Source organism: Fringilla coelebs, assembly GCF_963513975.1.
Source record: "Fringilla coelebs genome assembly, chromosome: 2".
Classification (NCBI taxonomy): Eukaryota; Metazoa; Chordata; class Aves; order Passeriformes; family Fringillidae; genus Fringilla; species Fringilla coelebs.
In genome coordinates, this window is record NC_140029.1 from 59,694,032 (window position 1) to 59,707,898 (window position 13,867).

A 13,867-nucleotide genomic window follows, 5' to 3' on the forward strand; every position below is an offset into this window, starting at 1 on the left:
GTTAACATCAAAGGCAGACAAGGACTGCTTTGTGCCAAATCGCAGCTCAGCAGCAATTAGCTGGCGCACACCTGAGCCCTGCATTGTTGTCACCTGAAGCAAACAACGACCACTGCGTTACGTAGCGAGGGACTAAAACATTAAATTATACTCGAGCAAAAGGACTTGTGGCCCTTTGTGAGCTGCCAGCCCCAAGAGGCTCAGGGGCAGCGGGGCAGGCAGCAGCTCCGGGCCCCGGGAGCAGCCGGTGCCCCGCCGTTCCACGGAGCTTTGCGAGCAGCCAGTAGATGGTAGCAGCTGTCGGTCACTACTAACCTGAGCTGGATTCCTGCCAGAGCCGGGATGCAGAAACACTCTGCCTTTCGGGACCAACCGCGGGAGCTGCTGAGTCTCCCAGCAAACAGCCTTTGCTAGAGCTGATTTCAACTGATCGGGCAGAGCGAGCTCGGAAATAGTACTGACCTATATGCGGGCTTCTTCAGCTACGCTGCTCACTTCAGTCGATATTCAGGGGAAAAGGAGCACTGGGGAAGAACTGCATTGTCAGAGTGTGTGAGAATGCTCTGAACAGATGGAAAGACAAGAAGAAAAAGACTGTCTTGTCTATCTGTGCCTTTGAAAGAGGGGAAGTTAATAGAATAAGAACAAAAGGGTTATTACATATGTGCAGAACTTTCAAAAATCTGTATCCCCAAGTTTTCAAAAACCTGCCAAATGTCTTAAACATTAATTATCCTTATGAGGAAAATATAAAAAATGCAATCATCATGCTATGAGGAATACATGAAAGGAGCAAATATCTCACTGTTGGAGAAAATAATGCCAAGATTTCTTTTACAGGAATACTCTCTGGTGTTACTGATCGAAAATTATTAGCTTGAAACTACAGGATGTGTCTTATAAAAAAATTTGTAAATTTAATAACATACTTTCTGCATAAATTAAAATATTTTAATAGAATGTACTTGCTAAATAGTTGAATAAATGCTAATTGAGGGAAACATCTGCTCTGAACAAGAGCATTTACCACAGGCAAAGTGCTTGTCTGCAGTGGCAGTTTGCATGAGGAATAACAGGATGCAAAGCCTCAAACTGTATTTTTACTCTGACAGGGAGTTTAAGGATATGGCACATCGAGTTTAACACACATTGTGTCCCTGATTTCCATACCATACTTGCTTAGTTTTCACAGGAAAAACTGAAGGAGGTGGGAGGAGGTGGGAAGGAGATGTTGTAAATGATAAGAGATGACACTCAGAAGCTTAAACTTAAATACTTAAATCCAACTGTAGTTTTCTGGCTCTCCATTTTCTTCGTTGTCTCCACTAATAAAGGATATTAGGCACATCTGTACATCCTCAGAAATGCCTATGTCATGCTCACCTGCTGACCGTGAAGAAGGTACAACTTGCTTAGAGGTCCTGCAAATAGCTTTCTATCAAAAAAAAGAGGGCACATGATGCAAATGGAGCCTAAAGAGCCTCTGTCAGCCTTCTCAGTTTTTCAGAGCTGCCAAGTTATATGGGTTTGGAATCTTTTTTTTTTCTTCCCTCCTTTTAGAAAAGCAGCATCTCTGTCCCTGAATAGACCCAGAGAGCAGAGCTGCTGAGTAAGAGGACTGAGAGCTGGTGTAGATAATAGCAAAGCCCTGCCTGCCATTTTCACATCCCTGCTAAGCTGTCTTTAATAAGCATCACAATTAGCTTCTGATAGCTGCTCGGAGGCTTGCACCGAGCAGGCTGCCTGGCTGAGTGTGGGTCTGATTAGCGAGTTGCCTCTTCACAAAACTGCCTTCACAAGTGACACCCTTCTCAGCAGCCTCCGCGGAAGCCGGGACTGAACCCATTCAGAGGCTGAGCAGCCTGCAAAGCCTGTACCCTAAAGGACACAATAACAGGAAAATAATGTAAAGGAGAATGAAGGAGCAAGGACAGGAGTGCATAGGAGAAGCTGCGCTGATGCCAAAGGGAACAGGATTGTCATAAGGGTGTTTTTTTGACCTCTAAGCTATCAACCTGATCATTTTCTCTTGGGCTAAATATGCTTACAGCTAGTTTCAGCAACAAGCAATTCTCGTGCCAACATCTGTAGCTTATAGATATGAAAAAAAAATAGCCTCCTTTTAAAACATTGATTTATTCTCCACAATAAAATAAAATTATGGTGTTGCTGAAAATAACAGCAGCCCACAGTTCTCAAATACCTGGTAAAAACAATTTGGCTGGCTGACCTCTCGCCTGTGTTTCCTGATTATGTTGTCACTAAAATCTAGTTATAATGATATTTTCTTTATTAAATTATGTGCTCCTGGCAGGTGTGCTTGCTTTTGTAAAGGACAAAGAGTATAATGCATGATCTCAATGCAGTTAAACATCTAAGTCCTCTTCAAAATACACATTGTGTAAAACAGAAACAATGCCAAAATGAAAAATGTACATGCATTGAATGAACTAAATTTAATGCAGGGGTTGAGGTTTTTGTTTTCTCTTATCATTATTATGTTATGCCGCTTGTAATGATATCCCAGACATCATCAAGGACTTTGCACAAAATTCTGCGTTTATGGAATAATTTTTTTCTAACCTCCAGCTGAGAAAATGTCTTTTAGTTTCATTTAAATCTGATCGTTATTTTCCTTCCCATTCTGCATACATACTCCCTGACACAAAATCTCTCAACAGAAAAGTGAATGTACAGACAATTGCAGTGTTTTGTTTGAAGACTTATAGTACATAATTCAAGGTTTAATTATTCTAAAAGCCAAAACTGACCATTTTCCAATCTTTGTCTGAAAAATCAAACTTGTTCTCCAGAGTGATGTCTATCAAAGAAGCATCAAAGTGAATATAAAGCAGAATTTTTCCCACCAATGTCATGTATTCTATAACAATTCTCTGTTGGATCTATATATACAGGCAGGTACATATGTATAGCCAAATTCATACCTACTAGAAATGCTTTCAGCAAATTTAGGAGGGTTACATCAGCTAAGATCTTGACCAATAGTTTTGTGTAATGCAAATTCAATATTCTGAAATAGCAATGATGCAGGCCCTTCTAATAGGAATAATTATGTTGGCAAGCCCTCCCTAAACGGTAATGTAATAGTAGTTTCATTCTGAAATCTGTAAGAACTGTCCTCAGGGGAAGATCAAGGATTCGCAGTAGCACAGACAAAATCAAATTTTACTGTCCCAGGAATGAGGACAAATTCCTGCAGTCTGGGTAGTGGATAAGGAAAGGCAGTGCCGCAGCAGCCCCGAGCTCCGCCCTGCCTAGCCAGCTGCTGAGGGTGCAGAGGAGCTGGCTCGGGGCAGGGCTGGTAGTGGGGGTGGCCGTGCAGGCAGTGGGACCGTGGCTAGGCACTGAAGGGGACATGGATGTCCACCAGTCATTCTTGGTTGCTCAGGAAAGACCATACCAGCAGGAGAAACCAGCCTCAGGTGAGCCTGCATAAGCTCACCGTGTGAGTTCAGCAGCACAGCAGCCGCTATGACACCAAAAACTTCCTTCTCGTTCTTTCCCTTGCTTTCCTGGCATGATTTTTCAGCTGCCATGCCAGTCCTGGACACGTCTGATCGTGCTGAAAAGTGCCCCAGAGCAGCTCTGTAGAATAGCTCTCTGGCAAACTGAAGCATCTTGATCAAGCAAGCTCCACTTCAGAGGAGAGCAAAATGCGAAAGTATGGGCTTTTAACAGCCAAGCAAGACAATCAGACAATGCCATCTGACAGAAGTGACCAAAACCAAAGCACACACCAACCCTGGAGGAATTTATTTTTGCACTGAATCATCTCACTTGCTTATGTCCAACAATGACATAAACCAGAGCCATGAAAACAAGCTTTCTTAGGCCTTCTGAAATGTTTGAATCTCAGGGTTTCGGCTCAGTCTGACCCTCGGTGAAATCTTGACATCTGCAAATACAGGCTTTTCACATGCAAATAGAGGGATATAAATAGGGAGCGCAAGCATTTTGGAAATGCTTTGACATACTGGGCCCTTAGACCAGTTTGTTCTGTGGTCACTCTTTTCTCAGTAGTTAAGAAATGTTAAGACATATGCCATGCAACATTGTCAGGGATTCTTCCCCCCCACTACCCATGTGCCTAATGATTTAGATGGAAACATATTCAAAAGGGTCATTCACCAATCTCCCTGCAGGCTTAAATATTTTCAACTCAGTGTCAAAGGGTACTAGAATGGGAGTGATACTCTGTCCAGTCCTTTTCACAATACAAATCATCCAAGCCATACAAGCAGAGAGTGTGTGAAAAAACAGGGACAAGCCTGATGTTATTGTAAGGTTTCAGTGCTAGCACCCATGTGCTGGGAAAGGGCTCTGCTCAAGTTCTCCTGTGCTGATGAGAGTTGCCTCTGCATACAGCACGTTTCCATATCCTGTGTCCCTGTAAAGGCAACTGCATGCCTTCAGCAGATAATTCAGATTTTTCCTCCACAGAATCCTCTGTGCAACCCTCACACCCCACTCTAGTCCAGCTTACAGTCTGAGTGCTACAACAACCCCCAGGTCATTGTGTGCTGGCTTTATTTTTGCTCTTTTAGATCTGAAATTGTCAAAGAGCACTCTTAGAGACTTGCTGTAATCTCATAAGCAATTATGATTCATCAGAATGACCTTGGTCCTCTTCTTGGGATACTGGCTTAAGTTACTTTTCCATCTCATTCCAGCTGATTTCCTTGGTCAACACATGGACCTTATTATTCAATAATTCCTACCATGTAGATAATTTAATAATATTGAAATGCTGGGATTGGTCCAGAAAACATGATATAGTCTGATTTTGACTTAGATTCTAACTTCCACCTTCATGGAACTCACAGCACTCATAATTTTACCAGCTGAAGAGCCTTTGGCGAGTCACTTTATTTTTGTGCTTTTGATATCAGATTTATAGTCAGGTCACTAAAGAACTTTAATGACTACAAGGTCTTCTCCAGGGAAAGTCTCTCAGTAAGAAAGATTTCTTGGAAGAGTTTTAACCTTTCTTAACCACAAAAGCATTGTAAAATTCCATCTTAAGGCAATATGTGACTGACAGTTTTTCCATTTTATTGCAATAATCTTGCAATCCTGCTTTACAATACATCTTAATCTTCCACTTTCTTCTGTACTATTGGATTGAGATCACCAACATCAATAAAGAAGCAGAAACAGCATCTACTTATATTTATCAGGAGAAAAGAATTTCTGTTGACAGTGATGAAGAAAGATTAAATTCTTGTTCACTTTCAGCCTATTCCTGGGGATTTCCTGATGTATTTTAATCTGATGGATTTTTGCAGGACCTATAAACAAACTAAAAATCAAAACAAAAAAAAAAAAAACCTACAAAGACCCTACTTAACAAAGTTTTTTCTTCAATTCACTCTATAAATCTTTCTCATACACTTTTCCTTGCTTTCTCATTTCCAGGTTAGAAATCAGTGCCTGCATTCCAGATACAAATGTTTTTAAAAAGCACTGTAAAATATAGGGGTGGTCAAGACACTTACAACATGTATGTAGTGACAAGTGACAGAGTTGTTTTTCCCTGTTAGGAAGGAAGGAAGGAAGGAAGGAAGGAAGGAAGGAAGGAAGGAAGGAAGGAAGGAAGGAAGGAAGGAAGGAAGGAAGGAAGGAAGGAAGGAAGGAAGGAAGGAAGGAAGGAAGGAAGGAAGGAAGGAAGGAAGGAAGGAAGGAAGGAAGGAATCTGAAAATATGACTCCCCAAAGGAGCATGTCCCCAAAGGGTTTAAATTTGGCTTGCTATTCCCATGCTAATAGGTCACAACTCAGAAGAACTAGACAGCATTAGCTTCAGGTCTCTATGAGCAAACCATTTACTGGATGCAGCAAGCAGGAGTACATTTAGGGGATGCATACTCCAGTTTCAGCCTGGCGTGCCCTGACCCTTTCTTCTTCCTGCTAGCTCTGCTGTGATCATTTAGAGCTGGTCAAAACATACAAATTTTTATAGCACCCACGTTCAAAGAACAGCATGAAAATTTCTTTGAAGTATTTTTCTTGCTTGCTTTACTGTCCTTCTTTCCTTCCACACTTGAACACATTTTCATTTCCTGTGGAAAGCTTTTGTACATGAAGAAAACTGACTTTGAAAAAGTTCGTTTTCTTCTTGGTGGACTAAGGTAATCAGGCCTCTTGTCAAAATCTGGATGTATTTCCAGGAAGACATAATTTCCCCTGCTGTGCATGATCCCATAAGAATGGACTGGCCTGACAATTTTATGTTCTTATGTTACAGAGCACTTACCACTAAGGTAGAGGGGCAAAGTGTAATTTTACTGTTTCAGTCTTGCAGAAGGGGAATTTAGGCCAATATTAAATATCATCTTAGAATATCATACTCTGTTGTAATAGCCTGAAGAAATGTGCAGTACTTGGCTTCACAGTCGAGCCTTAAGACAGCAATACTTCTATTGGTTTCACTGGTGCAGCAAGCAATAGGTCCAGCTGAAATCAGGAGTTAAAGTCAGGGAAAATGCAGCCTGGAGATTCAGTGAGAAAAACAAAAAGTGAGCCTGGCTCACTGCAACTTGCTACCTCAGGTAATGATTGTCACTTCTACAGGACATTGTGTAAATAGGAACATGTGACAACGGAGTGTCCTGACCAAAAAACATTTTGTACCCACATAATGTAAATGTCAGACAGAAGACACTGTGGCTCCTGCATGGCCAAAGTTTGTGTTCAGGCCAGAGGATCTCTCCAAGGGCTTTAGCAAGACTTTTGAACCACTAGAAGTGGATGTACAGGCCTCAGGGGTTAGTGCAGAGGGGTTCTGGCATCCCAATGAGCACATTTCTCAGTAGTTCACTTACTCTCAAAGAGTTCTAATCTGGCTCTATGGACTAAGTGCCTGTCTGCAGCTCGTGCATAACAGGTGATCTCCTCAGTCATCACTTCCAATTCAGTTCCAACCTAAAAGAATGATGAATTGATCATGAATGCTCATGTGAAATGATCATGAGATCACTTCATGATAGACATCAAAGCACAGAACGTGACAGAGCTTGCTTTTAAGGTTATGGAGAACTGTTGGAGGTTCCTAAGCAGTAGAAACACATTCGACTTAGTAATTCCAATAATGCATTTGCAGTAGGTAGTGCCTATCACACCAATGACTCCTTCAGTGGTATTAATTGCAATTTGTTATGCATGCATTCATTAGGCCCATTCCTCCTGATCTGGCTGTGCTCTGCTTGATTCAGCACCCGGGTGCAGCATAATTTTCCTTGCACTTTCCGGTGCCTGTACTCATCATTTCAGCCCCTGGCATAATTAGGTTCCCTGTCGGGAATTACTGATTCAGTCAGAGATTGCTCAAAGCAGCAACGATCCACCAGTGCTCTTTCCTTTCGGAAAAGCTTGGTTCTGCAGCAGCCAGGGATTACTCCCAGCTTGGGTAACCTCCCAGCAGCTTGAGAAGGACAGGATCAGTTTGATTGCATATTTCCAGATTATCATACATAATATGTCGCTTGCTGTTGTTCTGATTTGTTAATCACTGTATATCAGCAGCAGACATTAGGCTTGTGTTCATCGTTGCAGATTAACACACAAAGTTCTAGTTTTCACTTTTTTTTATTACAGCTTGATAAATGTCACAACCCTGTGTGAAACTCTCCCCTTACTTTTTTTTTTCTTTTTTTTTTTTCTTTTTTTTTTCTTTTTGTTTTTTAAATTTTGTCTCTATTCTATGCATGGGGTGATGGGATGATTTCTGTAAGAATGTAAAGATGCAACTCTAACAAAAAAAATTGCCTAGGAAGCTCAGAGCATTTGAAATCAGAAGATGAGAAAAGAAACCATTCTGCAGACTTAATTAAGGCTTTTGCTGGCAGCAAAAACTATAATGCAACATGACAGTTATTTGAATGATTTTTCTTAAGATGACTATTGCTTTTCATTATCTAATTTGACATTAAGGTTGGTGCTGTATGTCTAGCCTGCAAAACAAAAATAAAAGTTAATAAAACACATGCTAGAAATAGAAAACAAGTTCAGAGGGAATGCTCTGGGGGTTAGGCCTTTCTCGTGCTTTGGGGAGAAATATACTACCATACCCTTGTCCTAATTTTTTCAGTGTGGTTTAGAAAAGGCCTTATGGCTAATATGTCACATCTAATATAATTTGCTATTTCTGCCTTGCATATTATTGAACCTTACTTTTTCATATTATAACTGCTCTGCTAGAAGGGCTATAGATAAAGTTGTGTCAGCATTTCATTATTAACACTGGCTTTTCAGTGCTTTTCAAGTCAGACATTAACATAATTCTCATCCCTGGCTTTAGACTGGTAGATATTTCAAACTTAGGTGAGAATCATTTGGAATAATTTTTAAAGAAACATTCTGGCCTACTTTTTATCAAGAGATCCATTTTTTCTTCTCAACAGGGAAAAAACCCAGGATTTCTACGAAATGCGGGAGCTTAAACCACAGCAAAGGCAATTCCTCCTGGTGGTTTAACTTCGCAGGATCTCTTCTTCCCAGTTCTCCAAAGTATGCCAAAAGTCTTTTGAATAATAAAGTCTGCCCTTTGCAGGTGCTGAGTGCACCTTACACAAAATGAGGATCCAGTGGATCACTCAGACTCAGCGTACTTTCATAGAACAGGGAGCTGTCTCTGCAGAATCTGTAGATCCACACAATCAAGTTTCAGGCTTGAAATCAAAGATTAACTGCAATGTTGTCTTAATGATAACATTTCTAAATAAAACTGCTCGTGAAGGTTTCACTGCATAGGAATAAATGACCAAATCTTCTGGGACTTTTACTTAAAACACAGCAAGAAATAAATAAGTAAACACAGTAATTCTCCCTTGAATTATTGAACAATTGAATTGGTTAATACCATCAATGCCAGCTGCATGAAGAAAATAAAGAAAGAAGTGTTTTTAATGAAGAAAAAAAGGCTCTTGTCTCAACTGTGTGCCCTTCTCTTGAGCAATGTAGATGCTGAACTGGAATACTGATTGATAGGTAATTAACAAAACATATCTAATTTAGCCGATGATTAAAGATCTAAGTATCTCTTTCAAGTGGATTAAAAGAAATTCAAATATAAGTATTTCATTTGTGAAACTGTATTGCTTAAGTAATTCTGTATTAATTACTTGCAAATGAGGTATTTTTGTTTCATATGCTTTAAACCTCAACAAATACCCTTAATGAATTAACTGATAATAAGTGTCTTTTTAAAGCAGATCAGATACTAATTTGAAGTAGCTTAATAGGTTCTTACTGCTGATATTGTCATTACCTATTGCAAACATCAGCAAAATAAATTTTTTTTCTTTTTTTTTACTGTCGCCTTTTACTATTTTCCACTAATGCATTAACATTAACCCTATGGTAAAGAAGATTTCATTTGTTTATGTCTTCAGTATGATATTTTACAGGATAATAGCAGGAGGCCATTGTGCACATAATGCCAATGAAAAGAACTTGAGCCCCTTATTGATGGACAAATTAAAAAACAATGTCATGTTTCTCTGAGTTGGGAAAAAAGGTATGAAATGATAGAGTGGCTGAAATTGGAAGGCACCTCTGAAATAACCTCATGTGACACCCTGATGAAGCCAGGGTTGACCTAGCTCAGGATTTGAGACTTTCTCAGGGCTTGAGATCTGAACACCTCTAAAACCAGAATCCTCAAGTCACCATGGAGCATTGCAAGAATTTATCTTCTCTGCCTTTCTCCCTGTATTCTCTGTCTTCCTTTGATGGCTTTCACTAGCCATCCTGCACCTTCTGAGGCAGACCCAGACTATTCAGTGCCCAGACTCTTTAGATGTTCCATCTCACCTTTCTCTCATCACAGTATTCCCCCTCCAAATTTCACTGTTTGTGTCTTGGTTTCTGTATCACTAATGACTAGGTACCATTGCAATTTCCTTAACTGGATCTAATGGTTTTCTGACATCTTTCAAACCCTTCGTAGGTCAAGGTCAGGATACTTCTAACTCTGTATTCAGATTTTTCACTGGGGTTCCCTTCTAGTGTTAAAATACCACATATTCATACCAGCCTTTCTTATTCTCAAAGTTACATTCTAATTTGCAATTAGATGTTGACTTAAAATGCCTAAAATGTTATGAAATAAAAAAAAAGAAAAGAAAACAAACACAAAACCCCCAAACCTTCTGGCCAAAAAACAAACTCTGAATACTGTTAATGAAAAAATGCAATTATTTTGGTGAAACTGAGTGGTGCTGGCACATAGAATTTAAAACCCCATCATCTCATGCTCCAGTTCACGGCCATACTCTACTTCCCATTGCACAAACATCTACTTTGAGATAGCTATTTAGCCAACCCTGATAGTTAGTAGAAAGGTATACTGGCCCCAGAGAGAGATCCAGCCATTTTACAGTGCTTGTCCCAAGGTTCTGTTACTGCATATGCTTTTCTCTCCTTGTCTCCATGGGCATCTCCGTCCTTTTTAAGATCCTACTGTCTGTCTCTGAGCTTTAGTAGTCATTGACTTCCAAAGACCTTGAGAGTATATTTCTAACAACAAATATCTTGTATCAAGTCCCTTGGACCATGCTGTTGGCTATTGTTCCTAGACACAGCAAATGCAATCTGTGAAACTGGTTTGGCAGAGCACATGTGTGTGAATGATGACTGAAAATTCATTCTGCTCAGTCAGTGAAACTTGGGGGAGACAGAATCAAGGCCAAGACAGAAGAGAAAGGAAAGGTGAAAACGAAGGTAAAAAAAGAAGTATGGTTAATGCAGAGAAGCAGAATGATCTGAGCAAAGAAAGACATGACAGCAAACAAGTCTGAAGTGTGCAGAACAGCTTTAGATAGAAAGAATAAAACAAAACTCATCCATCAACAGATGACATGACAACTACACATGGAGAGAAGGATGCGCAGCCAGAACAATGAAAAATTTAGGCTGAATATGTCTAGCAATTATTGCTAATTATCAGTATATCATTCCTAAGAGCACCACAGTGATTACACACAAAGATGTGATAAATTGTTTAGCACAAAAGGGAAAGAGATGAAGCAAAACTGTTCATAACTGATCCTGTAAATATAAATTCCTCATATCTCAGTCTGTGTCCTCTGGCAGACTCAGCCAGAAGGTGCATTGAGAGCAGACAATCTCTGAGTGCCATCAGACAGGCAAGATACACTGCTTGGAGGTAAAATGGAACCACTTTCCCAAGACCTCTGTCTGGTACAATGTGCATCAACCCACTCTCCACAAGAAAGTGAATATAAATCTGCTGCCAATAGACTGCTTCTCATCTTTCATGTATTCCTTCACAGGCAGGATATGAACCTCTGGGATTCTGTGACACAAAGCTACTGATTAAACACCTTTATTATGTAGCTCACAGGCACCCCTTGGAGAGCACTTATCTGGTAGCCTGTTCTGTCCTCTGTCTCTTGCACTGAATTGCGTGGTGCGAGAGACAGAGGACAGAACAGGCTACCAGATAATTTGGGAGAGTTTGTCTCTGGCCCCCCCATTCACTCCAGTGAGAGAGACAAAGGCACCTCCCCACTGCCATGGGTTTCCCACTCTGAAGGACAGGACTGCACACTGCATCCTCTTATAAGGAAAGCTGGACAACGCTGAAAGAACAGAGTAGGAGGGAAAGACAAGATTCAATTCTCCCCTCATTTAATACAGTTTATCACATGTGCTGTCTCTCGTGTTTACTACCTGTATCTTCTGGAGGAGAAGATTCATTTCCAGAAAACTACCTAGATAAAAATATGATACTTTTGAAGGGGAGATATTAATTGCACTTCTGATAAGAGCATGTATAAAAATCCCTTTTACACTGATCTTCCTATGATTTCATTGATGCCTTGAGTGATTTATTTGAAATGTTAGACATTTCTTAGACAGAACTATAAGGTTTGGCTTTTAGCAAGACAACCAAGGTTTTATTCTTTTAATCACTGTCTGTTGTTCAATAAATGTCAAATTGTTCCTAGTGCTATATTCTAGCATATGGGTTTTTAATTTGGTTTTGTGTTCTGTGTTCATTACTGGCAACTGAGAGCTTGTCATGTAAGATTTTCATTCCTTATACTGTCTTGATTCCAGTAGGAAATAAATATACACATGCATTTATACACAGACGAGCATGCAAAAGATGGGCATGCTTTTCAAAGCAGAAAGCATACAAAATTGTTCTTGCAGTGGTCACTGTGACTGAGGACCCCATCAAGAATATAAAAAGAACAAGACAACAACAAATCCCTGCAACACTTTTGAGAAACAGAATTGTTGGTCTGCATTTTTCAATCAGAAAGATAAAAAGACATTTTAGATTAATATACTCTGTATGTTACAGTGAGGTTCAGGGTGCAACCAGAGGACTGTGTCTGAGCCACTTAGAGAAAATAAATCAGACATTGACTCAGAAGGTGGTTTGGAAGTCACAGAGAAAAGTCAATACACTCTGAAACACCGTGTCAGTCCAGATTGGTTGGACTATGATATTCAATATGAGAAGGTTTTCCTCTGATCACAGCAGAGAAAGCAGAAATGAACTGCCTTTGATGAGCTTCTGCAAATGTCAACAGAGAAAGCAGAAATTCTATGCTGCTCCCTGATGTGGGACATCAGGTCATCTGACAGTGACTGGTTAAATAATAGGAACACACTGTTTTCCTAAAGAGTTCTACAAATATTTCAGGACTCCCTTTCTGAAGAATTTTCTTTGCAGTCATCAAGGAGAGGTGAAATACCTTTCAACTGTCAATGTGCTGTTAACAATTTGAGCTCTACATGACACATTTGATTGCTTGGGTCAATTCTGAAATACCCTAAAAAGCCTTGGGAAACTATGTAAAGCCTGTTGGGACAGATTCAAGGTTAGAATTACAGAACATCAAGATATATCACTATAAAAAGCATCACAACTAGTCAGGCTGCTACTGTTTAGATCCTGTATAAACTGATTAAAAAAAGCAAACCGAGACGTCTTGTGAATGTATGTAAGAAAGTAAATGGCAATTAGCAAAATTCAGGGATGAAGCTGGAGCTCAGTATTAAATCTAATTCTGGAAATTGATGTAAGTCAGAAAAAGGAATAACTTAGTGCTGAGCTACCAGACAGGAAATGGATGCACAAAGACGAGAACAGGAACTTCTGGCATGACAAGAGACTGTTCAGATAGAACCAGCAGCACACCACAAACAATCAAGTTTGTGCTGTTCTTCACAGACATTTGTGCAGCCTTAAAGATGCTTTTAGCCCCAGTCATTCTCTTAGGTGTTTGACTGTCCTTCCAGTTAGAAAATCTTCCTAACTCCTGATCATACTGGTTGCCTGCGGTAACTGAAGGTTGTGACTGCTTGTGCTATGTCCTGCTGACATGTAAAACAGATCATTCCTTTCTCAGCTGGCAGGGCCCTTTGCCTCCACTCAGCATCATCTACCACCACAAAGAAAAGCACTGATACAATAGGATTCTTTTCACATATTTGCACAGCTAAGTCATTCTGAAGTTGTCCATGTGGATAAAGCAACACTTTTGCACAGTGACATGGAAAGAAGCACCAAACACAGAACTAAGAAAACAATAGCAAAGCAGTATCTCAAAGATAGCCAAACACCCCAGCTATTTTTTTTTTACTTGCCCCACATACAACTGGTCATCAGATCAAAAGGAAAGGGATTTGATATGCCACAAACCACAGCCAGGTGACAGTAGCCTTTGCACATGCCAATAGCAGCAATGAAGTGACAAGTATAAGGTAGGCACAATAAAAAGCACCATAGAAACAGATAGCACCACTAGATAAGACTTCATTCTTTTCCCTGCCTTTGTAGCTGAAGTGTAGCCACAAGCTAGACCAGATTC